Raw genomic sequence first — 13,992 nt, forward strand, 5'->3', positions numbered from 1 at the left:
ATACTTTTTTATCCACCAGTAAAACAAAGCAGTTTCTCCATGTTCTTTCCATTAAGCATGCTTACACACACAGACACACACACAAACACAAACACATCCACACACACACACACACACACACACACACACACACACACACACACACACACACACAAATACAAATATGTTTTCAATGTCTTTAGGATGTGTTATTGTGAAAAAATATTTTAATGGTCCAACCATTTCATATATTTCATTGTGATCTATATTATCAGTCCAATAATAATTTAAAAAAAATAGCTTTAACCATTTGTTTGTTGGCCAAAGCTGAAAGCTGATAAAAAGATTAATACTATGTCTAATACTGCTGCTCCCTCTAGTTGACAACAGTGGAATTACAGCCTCCATCTTACAGTTGAAGTGTTTGAATGAATGAATGGGAATTTGGTTTTTCACTTATATCTCGGGAACCAGAAGGCGAAAAATTCTGAAACTCAGAGCATAGATAGTGCTTGAGGAGCCCGGTTGAATGAGACCATCACGGTGTTTTTGGGCGATTGGGGCAGGGACTTATGACCGTTCAAAGGCATATATTTTGAGGCTTTTATCTCTGGAATCCCCAGGGCAAATTACACCACATTTGAATCGAAGCTAGCCAAGGAAGGGCCCTTTCCAACGAGCTCTCACACAAGGTTCGGGGTGGTCTGGGTCGGGAGTTACGGCGGTTCAAAATCGGGGGTCCCGCGGTCTAGCTATCCGCGGGGGGGGCGCGCTCCCGAGGCCCGCGACGACACGTTTCGATCAAGAGCCCGGAGAGGACCTTACCATAAAAATTTGAGCGCGCAACGACTTTCCGTTTTCGAGTTATGAGTGAATTTGTACTGGGGGGCGTGGCAATGCCGTTTTACTTTCGTTTTCATGTTAAATGTTAAAATAATGATTTTATAAAGTCTAAATATGAATTATATAACAATATTATAGAGTAGTATGATGAAATGACAGCAGGGGGCAGTAAAATACCACTTATTGGCTTAATATGTCATGGTATTCATTTTAAGGCTACATATTGAAGTGACCCTATTATAGCCATCCAAATGAAGAAGTTATACTTTTTCTGATAATTATTTATCTAGAGAGTCCAGAGAATTGCACTGCACTGGTTTTGAACATTATTATATGAACATTATATGTTCATAGATGGAAAACACTATTTACAGCCAATACAGGCAATTTACCATAGGAAATATATGGTTTTAAAGCCTTTTAACAGTTATAGCGCCACCTATGGTCCGATCTCCATAAAATGTTGCATGCTTGTTAATGATGTTATGTCACATATGCTCATCAATTTTTGTGAAGTTCTGAGTTTTCGTTTAGGATTTATAGGCTTTTTAGTGCATTTTGCCACGCCCATTTTCTTTATGACCCAATATACCCATGCGAAAAATGCAAAAGTTCAACTTTTTTTTGATAATTATTGATCTAAAGAGTCCATAGAATTGTCCTAGACTCATTTGGTTCTGATCGGGCGAAAAACTTAGGACTAGTTCGCAAAAGTAGGTTTTTAACATAATTACAAATATTTAATGAACGTTTTGATTGACAGTAGTGGTTCTTGAGGCAAAGTTGTTCAGCATGAGCAGATCTATCAAATGATATGCATTTTGTGACGATAAGTGTAACACCACGTGGTTACAGAGCCATAAAACTCGTTAGCGCCAACTAGTGGCCGATTTCTTTCAAAATTCTTACAGACCTCTAGGGCCATGAGTCGAACATGCCCATCGAGTTTCGTTCCGATCGGCCTCCGTTAACCTTGTCTAATAGGTGCTCAAATTCATTGGCCGATGGCGGCCATGTTTTTCGAGATACACCAATGTCCTCATAGACATACATGGCACCTCGGACCAAGACACTGCATACCAATTTTCAAGTCAATCGGACTAACGGTCAGGTGGTTATAGCCTGTTTTATGTTTTTTTCATGTTATAGCGCCACCATGTGACCAATCGCCGCGATTGTTTTACTGTGACCTCAGATTGATCTCTTACACGTGTGTACTGAGTCTGGTGAAGATACTTCATTTACTTCTGGAGTTATAGCCGTTTTAGTAAAATAGGCTCCTCCCACAACGTTAATTTTGTGCCCCCTAGCGACCGTGAATCGAAATTTCTACTTTTTTTCGATAATTATTGATATTCAGACTCCAGAGAACAATTCTACACTGGTTTGGTTCCGATCGGGCGAAAAACCTAGGACTAGTTCGCAAAAGTAGTTTTCTGACAAAATTCAAAATGGCGGAAAAATTTGCATACCGGAAATGAAATCGGAGATATACGTTTTGTTCTTCAGGAGTCCAGCTTTCCATTGATATTAGACACTTGAGTCTACGACATACGGTCTAGGAGTTATGACCAGTTTCGCGCTTTTGGTCGCTATAGCGCCACCTATGGGCCAATCGGGGTCATACTCTCTGAACCTCTCCTCGATTTTTGTACTACCATCTGGCAAAGTTTCAAGGTTCCAGCTCTTACGGTTTGGGCTGCACGATGCGTTTTACGGCGGAAGAAAAATAATAATAAAAATCAGCACAATTACAATAGGGTTTCAGCACTTCGTGCTTGAACCCCTAATAAAAATCAGTACAATTACAATAGGGTTTCAGCATTTCATGCTTGAACCCCTAATAAGAAGAAACGTTTTTGCCAGTTATAGCGCCACCTATTGTCCGATCTTCACGAAACTTGGCATGCTTCTTCACCATGTTAGGACACATATGCTCATCGATTTTTGTGAAGTTTGGTGTTTTCCCTTAGGTTGTATAGGCTTTTGAGTGTTTTTTGTCCCTCCCCTTTCCTAAATGAGCCTGTTACAGCCAGGCAAATGCAAAAGTTCAACTTTTTTTCGATAATTATTTATCTAGACAGTCCAGAGAATTGTCCTAGACTGGTCTGGTTCCGATTGGACCAAAAACCAGGGACTAGTTTGCCAAAGTAAGCTTTGGACAAAAGTGGCCATATAAATTTTCATATAAAGAGCCAGGGATCACAGTGATGCTAAAATTGAGCCTCTATGACAAAGTATGTAGGAGTTATGGCCAATTCAGTAAATGTGGTCATTATAGCACCACCTATTGGCCAATCTGGGCCATATTTTGATAGGTTTTCCCCAAATTGAGCACTATCATTTGGCCAAGTTTCAAGGTTCCAGCTCTTACAGTTTGGTCTGCACGATGCGTTTTAGGGCGGAATAATAATAATAATAATAATTAAAGCTGCAAGCAGCATTTAGCGGGGTTCAAGCATTTAGGGTCTTTAAGCACATAAGGCAGTTTAGTGAGTTGTCTGAGTTTTTGTTTAGGATTTACAGGCTTTTGAGTGTTTTTTGCCATACCCATTTTCTAAATGATCCTGTTATGGCTACCCAATGGGTAAAGTTAAAGTTTTTTATATAATTAATAATCTAGAGCTTCCAGAGAATTGTACTGTACTGGTATATTTCCGATCGGGCGAAAAACCTAGGACTAGTTCGCAAAAGTAGGTTTTTAACATAATCGCAAGTATTTAATGAACAAATTGATCGACAGCAGTAGTTCTTGAGGCAAAGTTGTTCAGTATGAGGAGATCTATCAAATGATATGCATCACGTGATTACATAGCCGTAAAACCTGTTAGCGTCAACTAGTGGCTGATTTTTCAAAATTCTTACAGACCTCTAGGGCCACGAGTCGAACATGCCCACCTAGTTTCGTTCTGATCGGCCTCCGTTAAGAGCAAACTAACAGCTTTGAATTAAAATGGTGAGGTATCCTGTTGTAAACATCAACCATGCCTGTTGACAGTTCTCTTTTGTGGGAAAGGAATGAAAAGTTCTCAAATCCGCAGCACAGCCTCAGACATAACATTTATATCCATGATCTGCCATTTTCACTATTGTCCTTGCTTGCTTCTTCACAATACCTGCAGATCTTCTGCTGATTCGGCTGTGCAGGTCTACATTAACACTGCCTGGCCTAGAACATGGACTGGAAAATGCAAATTTGGGGGGTATAAATATTAATGATCCTGACTCCAACGTCACAGTCGGTGTTATGGTGGGATTCACTCATTTTTCAGCGGTCTTTTGCAAACAGGAGATTTACACATGAAGGAGGAAACAATGGTGTTTGAGGCTCACGGTATGTCAGTTCCATGTCCAGAACTCTTATCATTCAACTATGCCAAGATAAATACAGTTTTCAACTGTATGGCACCTTTAAAATAGATGATTAGTAATATAATGCTTACTTGGAGTCTGAAATGGCTTTAACAAAAGAAGAAAAATATTCTTAGATTTCTGTTCATTCTAATCATGTACAAATAAAGTAGCACATTAAGATTACATTTATTTGAATGCATTAGTGAGTGTGTGATTGTGCTGTGTGTGCAGCGTATCAATACTAAAATTGAAGGTGTAATTGATATCTTTGGTGATAATATCTGTAGTAATCATAAAAAAACAATTAAGAAATAAAGAATTAAAATTACAAATAATATTCTATTAAGATATGAGTTACAATAACATGATTTGCAATAGTAATAATATCAATAATATATGCACAATACACACAGATTAGACTATCAGGTCTGTGTCTTACAAAAACATTAGTATTGCAGCCAATGTGAGTCTGTGGGATTTATAAACAGACAAAATATGATTTGAAATGTTATTTTAATGATTTTATTAAGTTTAAACAATATTTCAAATGGAAAAAAAATTTAAAAATAATATTTTAGTGAGCAGAATGAACCAATGAGTGTTCTTCTTCTGGTGGTTAAAATGTAAATGAAAACAATAATACTTAAACAATAATACTTAATACACTAACCATGCTTGAACACACACATGCACACACATTTTGTTGTAGATGGAGATATTTAAAATAAAAGATAGGTAACAAAATGATAATTGCAAATCTCCTCTGTATAACACCATTTTCAGATTTCAAATTAATCACTGAGAGGCAGAATTGTTCAAACTGAGAGCTCAGTAAAAATGAAGTGATAAACTTTGACAAAACATGACTGTTATAATAGGTGATTTTCATGCAAGTAATTTGATATAGTCCAAAAACTAATGCAAAAGCACAGATGAAAATATTTTATTAAGTAGAATGTCCTGCAGAGGGCAGTAGAAGACCACTAATTGACTCACTTTCATTTGAAAGACTTTTTTATCCACCAGTAAAACAAAGCAGTTTCTCCATGTTCTTTCCATTAAGCATGCTTACACACACAGACACACACACAAACACAAACACATCCACACACACAGATACAAATATGTTTTCAATGTCTTTAGGATGTGTTATTGTGAAAAAATATTTTAATGGTCTAACCATTTCATATATTTCATTGTGATCTATATTATCAGTCCAATAATAATTTAAAAAAAATAGCTTTAACCATTTGTTTGTTGGCCAAAGCTGAAAGCTGATAAAAAGATTAATACTATATCTAATGGGACATTCTACCAGAAACGTACATTATCTGTCCTTGAATTGTTACAGTGAATAAAAAAGTATTTCATCCAAAAATTTCTAAAACTGGCTCATAGTTGATTTCTGTGAGTTGTTCTGTAAAGGAATATGTCATTCATTAGGTTCTCAGATATTTTTTTCTTTATTAAAAACACTTTTGAAAATTACAAATCCTGTCCATGCCCTTGTCCTCAGCCAAATTGGAGCTACAGCTTTCATAGTTTTGTTATGCTACAAACTGTTATTTAAAAAAAAAAAACTCATCAATAACAAGTTTAAGCTGTTATCATTCACATCAACTGATCAAAAACATAAAATTATATATAAATTCTACAAATAAATTCTATTTTACAACTGTCCCCATGTTTTGGTCAGTCCTGTCACGTTTACATAAAACTCTACATAAAATGTGTGAAATACACCTTTAAGGGTATCACTCAGAGGAAGTGACATCATTTGACCCAGGTGAAGCTTACATTGATTAAGGCTGAATTGTTTCATTGAATTGTATGATTTTAAGCTTGTTTTTGTATGTTTTTTTTAGAAAGACGAGCTAAAGGGTCAGGCCCTGTCACGGTTAAACATTCCAGAAAATAATGAAAATGTTTTAAATCCAAAACATGTCTAAAAAGGTTATTGAAATTCCTTGCTTGCATGTTAACAGTTTTTATGCTAGCATGCTAGCAGGCTGAGTAATGGCAGTTTACAATGGCCAACCGTCAGGCCCTGTCACATCAGGCCCTGTCACATTCCTGTGTGACACGGCCTTACAAATTAATGTTATTGTTCTTTTTTATTACATTTATTGCATATGTTATGTATTTAACGCATGCAATAGTAAAATGAAGGCCAAGGTGCTTGATTTTTATACAACTGTGGCCATGGAAGTGATTTAAACACCTAAATTCAATTATTTGGAGGGCTGTCCCAATACTTTTGGCAATATTATGTATGTCCTTGGCTGAATTTTACCATAGTCTAATATTACTTTAACATTAAAATTATAATAATAATTTAAAAAAGAAATGCCAATCAAAACTTAAATAAAGAACACAAAACATAACTTTTTCTGCATCATCAAAATCCATAAAGTCAGTCCTGTCACAGTACCGTCAGTCCTGTCACGCCATGGTCAGTCCTGTCACACAGGAAATTATGATAAAAGTGTACTATTTGAGGAAATATTAATTAATTAATCTCTTTAACTGTGTAGATGAAGGTGGGGGTATATATCCACTACTATGTTTTTATAAAAATCTCCTATGTAAAGGTAGTTATTTTACAACTATATGAGTGCCTGCGGGTATTCTGTGATTTTGTGTACTACAGTTGACCGAAAAGTTACTTATATTTCTTAAAGGAATTATAAAACCATGTTAGATACAATCAGGGACATGTGATCAATAAGAAAATGCTATCTGTATCAAAGAAATTCATTAGGAAACCATTCTAACATATACAAATTTGTCTGTGACAGGGCCTGACATTTTAGGGGTGAAATGCGTATAAAAATGTATTTTATTTAATCATAAAAACATGCTGAGATGGGATGATATGTGTTTCTCATAGTTTAACATGTCCTCCATATGTCTCAACGTCCAGATTTAAGAAAAATATATTTTTTTCCCCAAGATTTTTTAAAGTGCAAATGTACGTTTCTGGTAGAATGTCCCTAATACTGCTGCTCCCTCTAGTTGACAACAGTGGAATTGCAGCCTCCATCTTACAGTTGAAGTGTTTGAATGAATGAATGGGAATTTGGTTTTTCACTTATATCTCGGGAATGCCCAGGGCAAATTACACCACATTTGAATCGAAGCTAGCAGAGAACGGGCCCTTTCCAACGAGCTCTCACACAAGGTTCGGGGTGGTTTGGGTCGGGAGTTGCGGTCGTTCAAAGTCGGGGGTCCGCGGGCTTGCGATGCGCGGGGGGGCGCGCTCCCGAGGCCCGCGATGACACGTTTCGATCAAGAGCGTGGAGAGGACCTTACCATCAAAATTTGAGCACGAAACGACTTTCCGTTTTCAAGTTATGAGTGAATTTGTACTGGGGGGCGTGGCCTAAATGCCGTTTTACTTTCGTTTTCATGTTAAATGTTAAAATAATGATTTTATAAAGTCTAAATATGAATTATATAACAATATTACGGAGTAGTATGATGAAATGACAGCAGGGGGCAGTAAAATACCACTTATTGGCTTAATATGTCATGGTATTCATTTTAAGGCTACGTATTGAAGTGACCCTATTATAGCCATCCAAATGAAGAAGTTATACTTTTTCTGATAATTATTTATCTAGAGAGTCCAGAGAATTGCACTGCACTGGTTTTGAACATTATTATATGAACATTATATGTTCATAGATGGAAAACACTATTTACAGCCAATACAGGCAATTTACCATAGGAAATATATGGTTTTAAAGCCTTTTAACAGTTATAGCGCCACCTATGGTCCGATCTCCATAAAATGTTGCATGCTTGTTAATGATGTTATGTCACATATGCTCATCAATTTTTGTGAAGTTCTGAGTTTTCGTTTAGGATTTATAGGCTTTTTAGTGCATTTTGCCACGCCCATTTTCTTTATGACCCAATATACCCATGCGAAAAATGCAAAAGTTCAACTTTTTTTTGATAATTATTGATCTAAAGAGTCCATAGAATTGTCCTAGACTCGTTTGGTTCTGATCGGGCGAAAAACCTAGGACTAGTTCGCAAAAGTAGGTTTTTAACATAATTACAAATATTTAATGAACGTTTTGATTGACAGCAATGGTTCTTGAGGCAAAGTTGTTCAGCATGAGCAGATCTATCAAATGATATGCATTTTGTGACGATAAGTGTAACACCACGTGGTTACAGAGCCATAAAACTCGTTAGCGCCAACTAGTGGCCGATTTCTTTCAAAATTCTTACAGACCTCTAGGGCCATGAGTCGAACATGCCCATCGAGTTTCGTTCCGATCGGCCTCCGTTAACCTTGTCTAATAGGTGCTCAAATTCATTGGCCGATGGCGGCCATGTTTTTCGAGATACACCAATGTCCTCATAGACATACATGGCACCTTGGACCAAGACACTGCATACCAATTTTCAAGTCAATCGGACTAACGGTCAGGTGGTTATAGTCTGTTTTATGTTTTTTTCATGTTATAGCGCCACCATGTGGCAAATCGCCTCGATTTTTTTACTGTGACCTCAGATTGATCTCTTACACGTGTGTACTGAGTCTGGTGAAGATACCTCATTTACTTCTGGAGTTATAGCCGTTTTAGTAAAATAGGCTCCTCCCACAACGTTAATTTTGCGCCCCCTAGCGACCGTGAATCGAAATTTCAACTTTTTTTCGATAATTATTGATATTCAGACTCCAGAGAACAATTCTACACTGGTTTGGTTCCGATCGGGCGAAAAACCTAGGACTAGTTCGCAAAAGTAGTTTTCTGACAAAATTCAAAATGGCTGAAAAATTTGCATACCGGAAATGAAATCGGAGATATACGTTTTTTTCTTCAGGAGTCCAGCTTTCCATTGATATAAGACACTTGAGTCTACGACATATGGTCTAGGAGTTATGACCAGTTTCGCGCTTTTGGTCGCTATAGCGCCACCTATGGGCCAATCGGGGTCATACTCTCTGAACCTCTCCTCGATTTTTGTACTACCATCTGGCAAAGTTTCAAGGTTCCAGCTCTTACGGTTTGGGCTGCACGATGCGTTTTACGGCGGAAGAAAAATAATAATAAAAATCAGCACAATTACAATAGGGTTTCAGCACTTCGTGCTTGAACCCCTAATAATAAAAATCAGTACAATTACAATAGGGTTTCAGCATTTCATGCTTGAACCCCTAATAAGAAGAAACGTTTTTGCCAGTTATAGCGCCACCTATTGTCCGATCTTCACGAAACTTGGCATGCTTCTTCACCATGTTAGGACACATATGCTCATCGATTTTTGTGAAGTTTGGTGTTTTCCCTTAGGTTGTATAGGCTTTTGAGTGTTTTTTGTCCCTCCCCTTTCCTAAATGAGCCTGTTACAGCCAGGCAAATGCAAAAGTTCAACTTTTTTTCGATAATTATTTATCTAGACAGTCCAGAGAATTGTCCTAGACTGGTCTGGTTCCGATTGGACCAAAAACCAGGGACTAGTTTGCCAAAGTAAGCTTTGGACAAAAGTGGCCATATAAATTTTTTTAGGAGTTATGGCCAATTCAGTAAATGTGGTCATTATAGCACCACCTATTGGCCAATCTGGGCCATATTTTGATAGGTTTTCCCCAAATTGAGCACTATCATTTGGCCAAGTTTCAAGGTTCCAGCTCTTACAGTTTGGTCTGCACGATGCGTTTTAGGGCGGAATAATAATAATAATAATAATAATAAAAATCAGTACAATTACAATAGGGTTTCAGCATTTCATGCTTGAACCCCTAATTAAAGCTGCAAGCAGCATTTATCGGGGTTCAAGCAGTTAAGGCCTTTAAGGCCTTTAAGCACACAAGCATCAAAAGACATTAAGTTTTATTTAGCAAGCATTTAACAACTGACATAATAGACGGAAAAGACCATTTACAGCCAATACAGGCAGTTTACCATGGGAAATATATGGTTTTAAAGCTTTTTAACAGTTATAGCGCCACCTTTGGTCCGATCTCCATAAAATTTGGCATGCTTGTTAATGATGTTATGTCACATATGCTCACCAATTTTTGTGAAGTTCTGAGTTTTCATTTATGATTTATAGGCATTTTAGTGTATTTTGCCACGCCCCTTTTTATAAATTACCCTATTACAGCCACCCAAATGCAAAAGTTAAACTTTTTTTTGATAATTATTGATCTAGAGAGTCCAGAGAATTGTCCTAGACTGGTCTGGTTCCGATCGGGCGAAAAACCAGGGACTAGTTCGCAAAAGTAGGTTTTTAACATATTCATGAATATTTAATGAACTGTTTGATTGACAGCAATGGTTCTTGAGGCAAAGTTGTTCAGCATGAGCAGATCTATCAGATGATATGCATTTTGTGATGATAAGTGTAACACCACGTGATTACAGAGCCATAAAACTCGTTAGCGCCAACTAGTGGCCGATTTCTTTCAAAATTCTTACAGACCTCTAGGGGCTTGAGCCAAACATGCCCAACGAGTTTCGCTCCGATCGGACTTCGTTAACGGTGCTCAAATTTCATTGGCCAATGGTGGCCATGTTTTTCGAGATACGCCCATATCCTTTTAGACTTACATGGCCCCTTGGGCCAAGACACTGCATACCAAATTTCAAGTCATTCAGAAAAACGGTCAGGTGTCTATATGTTTTTTTTTGTTTACAGCGCCACCATGTGGCCAATCGACGCACATTTTTTACTGTGACCTCAGATTGACCTCTTAAATACGTGTGCCAAGTTTGGTGAAGATATCTCATTTACTTCTCGAGTTATAGCCATTTTAGTAAAATAGGCTCCTCCCACAACCATAATTTATCACCCCCTAGCGACCAGGAATCGGAATTTCGACTTTTTTTCGATAATTATTGATTTTCAGACTCCAGAGAACAATTCTGCACTGATTTGGTTCCGATCGGACAAAAAACCAGGGACTAGTTCGCAAAAGTAGGTTTTTGACAAAATTAAAAATGGCGGAAAATCTATCATGGCGGAAATAAAATCGGAGATATACGTTTTGTTCGACAGGCGACCAGCTTTCCAATGATATAAGACACTTGAGTCTATGACTTACCGTCTAGGAGTTATGACCAGTTTCGCGCTTTTGGTTGCTATAGCGCCACCTATGGGCCAATCGGCGTCATAATTTGATAACCTCTCCTCGATTTTTGTACTACCATCTGGCAAAGTTTCAAGGCTCTAGCCCTTACGGTTTGGGCTGCACAATGCGTTTTACGGCAGAAGAATAATAATAATAATTAAAGCTGCAAGCAGCATTTATCGGGGTTCAAGCTGTTAAGGCCTTTAAGGCATTTAAGCACAAAAGCATCAAAAGTTATTAAGAGTTATTAAGCAAGCATGTAACCACTGACATAATAGATGGAAAAGACCATTTACAGCCAATACAGGCAGTTTACCATGGGAAATATATGGTTTTAAAGCTTTTTAACAGTTATAGCACCACCTATGGTCCGATCTCCATAACATTGTTTACTGTGACCTCAAATTGAACCCATACACATGTGTACTAAGTTTGGTGAAGATATCTCATTTACTTCTTGAGTTATAGCCATTTTAGTAAAATAGGCTCCTCCCACAACAATTTACCACATTCTAGTATTATTTACTATGATTCTAGCATGATTTACCGTAGTTTACCATGATTTACCATGAAATACTACATTCTAGTATGATTTACCATTGTTTACTGTGATTGTAGCATGGTTTACCATAGTTTATCATGATTTATCATAGTTTACCATGATTTATTATAGTTTACCATGATTAACCCTGTTCTAGCATAGTTTACCATGTTCTAGCATATTTGCCATGATATACCATGTTCTAGAATGATTTGCCAGAATTCTAGAATGATTTACCTTGATACACCACATTACTAGCAATTATGTGAAGTGTCAGTGCAAATGAAGTGATAAACACTGACAAAATATGATTGTGTTATAATAGTTATTGTAATAAGTATTTTCCATGTTAACTCAATAATGCATGCTTACACACACACACACACACACACACACACACACACACACACACACACACACACACACACACACACACACACACACAGATACAAATATGTTTTCAATGTCTTTAGGATGTGTTATTGTGAAAAAATATTTTAATGGTCTAACCATTTCATATATTTCATTGTGATCTATATTATCAGTCCAATAATAATAATAAAAAAATAGCTTTAACCATTTGTTTGTTGACCAAAGCTGAAAGCTGATAAAAAGATTAATACTATGTCTAATACTGCTGCTCCCTCTAGTTGACAACAGTGGAATTACAGCCTCCATCTTACAGTTGAAGTGTTTGAATGAATGAATGGGAATTTGGTTTTTCACTTATATCTCGGGAACCAGAAGGCGAAAAATTCTGAAACTCAGAGCATAGATAGTGCTTGAGGAGCCCTGTTGAATGAGACCATCAATTATTTACTATGATTTACCATGTTTCTAGCGTGATTTACCACATTACTAGCAATTATGTGAAGTGTCAGTGCAAATGAAGTGATAAACACTGACAAAATATGATTGTTATAATAGTTATTGTAATATAAGTGTTTTCCATGTTAACTCAATAATGCATGCTTACACACACACACACACACACACACACACACACACACACACACACACACACACACACACACACACACACAAATATGTTTTCAATGTCTTTAGGATGTGTTATTGTGAAAAAAATATTTTAATGGTCTAACCATTTCATATATTTCATTGTGATCTATATTATCAGTCAAAAAAAAAAATAGCTTTAACCATTTGTTTGTTGACCAAAGCTGAAAGCTGATAAAAAGATTAATACTATGTCTAATACTGCTGCTCCCTCTAGTTGACAACAGTGGAATTACAGCCTCCATCTTACAGTTGAAGTGTTTGAATGAATGAATGGGAATTTGGTTTTTCACTTATATCTCGGGAACCAGAAGGCGAAAAATTCTGAAATTCAGAGCATAGATAGTTCTTGAGGAGCCCTGTTGAATGAGACCATCGCTGTGTTTTTGGGTGATTGGGCCCGGGAGTTATGACTGTTCAAAGGCATGTATTTTGGGGCTGTTATCTCTGGAATGCCCAGGGCAAATTACACCACATTTGAATCGAAGCTAGCCAAGGGTGGGCCCTTTCCAACGAGCTCTCACACAAGGTTCGGGGTGGTCTGGGTCGGGAGTTACGGCGGTTCAAAATCGGGGGTCCCGCGATCTGGCGATCCGCGGGGGGGGGGCGCGCTCCCGAGGCCCGCGACGACACGTTTCGATCAAGAGCCCGGAGAGGACCTTACCATAAAAATTTGAGCGCGCAACGACTTTCCGTTTTCGAGTTATCAGTGAATTTGTACTGGGGGGGCGTGGCTTAATACTTTCGTTTCATTTCATTCACTTACTTTCGTCCATTTCCATATCTCAGTGTAACACAATTGTCAATAGTAATACTCAATAGATGAGTTTTGACAAAATGTGATTGTAAATGTTAAAATAATGATTTTATAAAGTCTAAATATGAATTTTATAACAATATTAGGGAGTAGTATGATGAAATGACAGCAGGGGGCAGTAAAATACCACTTATTGGCTTAATATGTCATTATATTCATATAAAATCACCTTTTGAAGAAGTTAAACTTTTTTTCTGATAATTATTGATCTAGAGAGTTCAGAGAATTGTGCTGCACTGGTTTTGAACATTATGATATGAACATTATACGATAATAGATAGAAGACACCATTTACAGCAAATACAGGCAATTTACCATAGGAAATATATGGTTTTAAAGCGTTTTAACAGT

The 13,992-nt window shown here is 37.2% G+C and overlaps 1 protein-coding gene and 1 long non-coding RNA gene across 2 annotated transcripts in view; one reads left to right on the top strand and one right to left on the bottom strand.

Moving 5' to 3' along the window:
* LOC309504111 (uncharacterized protein) overlaps window positions 1–13,992 on the bottom strand; it is a 501,143-nt gene that overhangs the window by 384,132 nt on the left and 103,019 nt on the right. The window lies entirely within an intron of this gene.
* On the top strand, window positions 1,659–9,356 carry LOC309504210. The gene is made up of 2 exons (XR_014208020.1): window positions 1,659–2,621; window positions 9,270–9,356. It is a non-coding gene; the product is annotated as an uncharacterized lncRNA (long non-coding RNA).

The sequence above is a fragment of the Leuciscus leuciscus genome (assembly GCF_965113295.1).
Source record: "Leuciscus leuciscus genome assembly, chromosome: 8".
NCBI classification, from domain to species: Eukaryota; Metazoa; Chordata; class Actinopteri; order Cypriniformes; family Leuciscidae; genus Leuciscus; species Leuciscus leuciscus.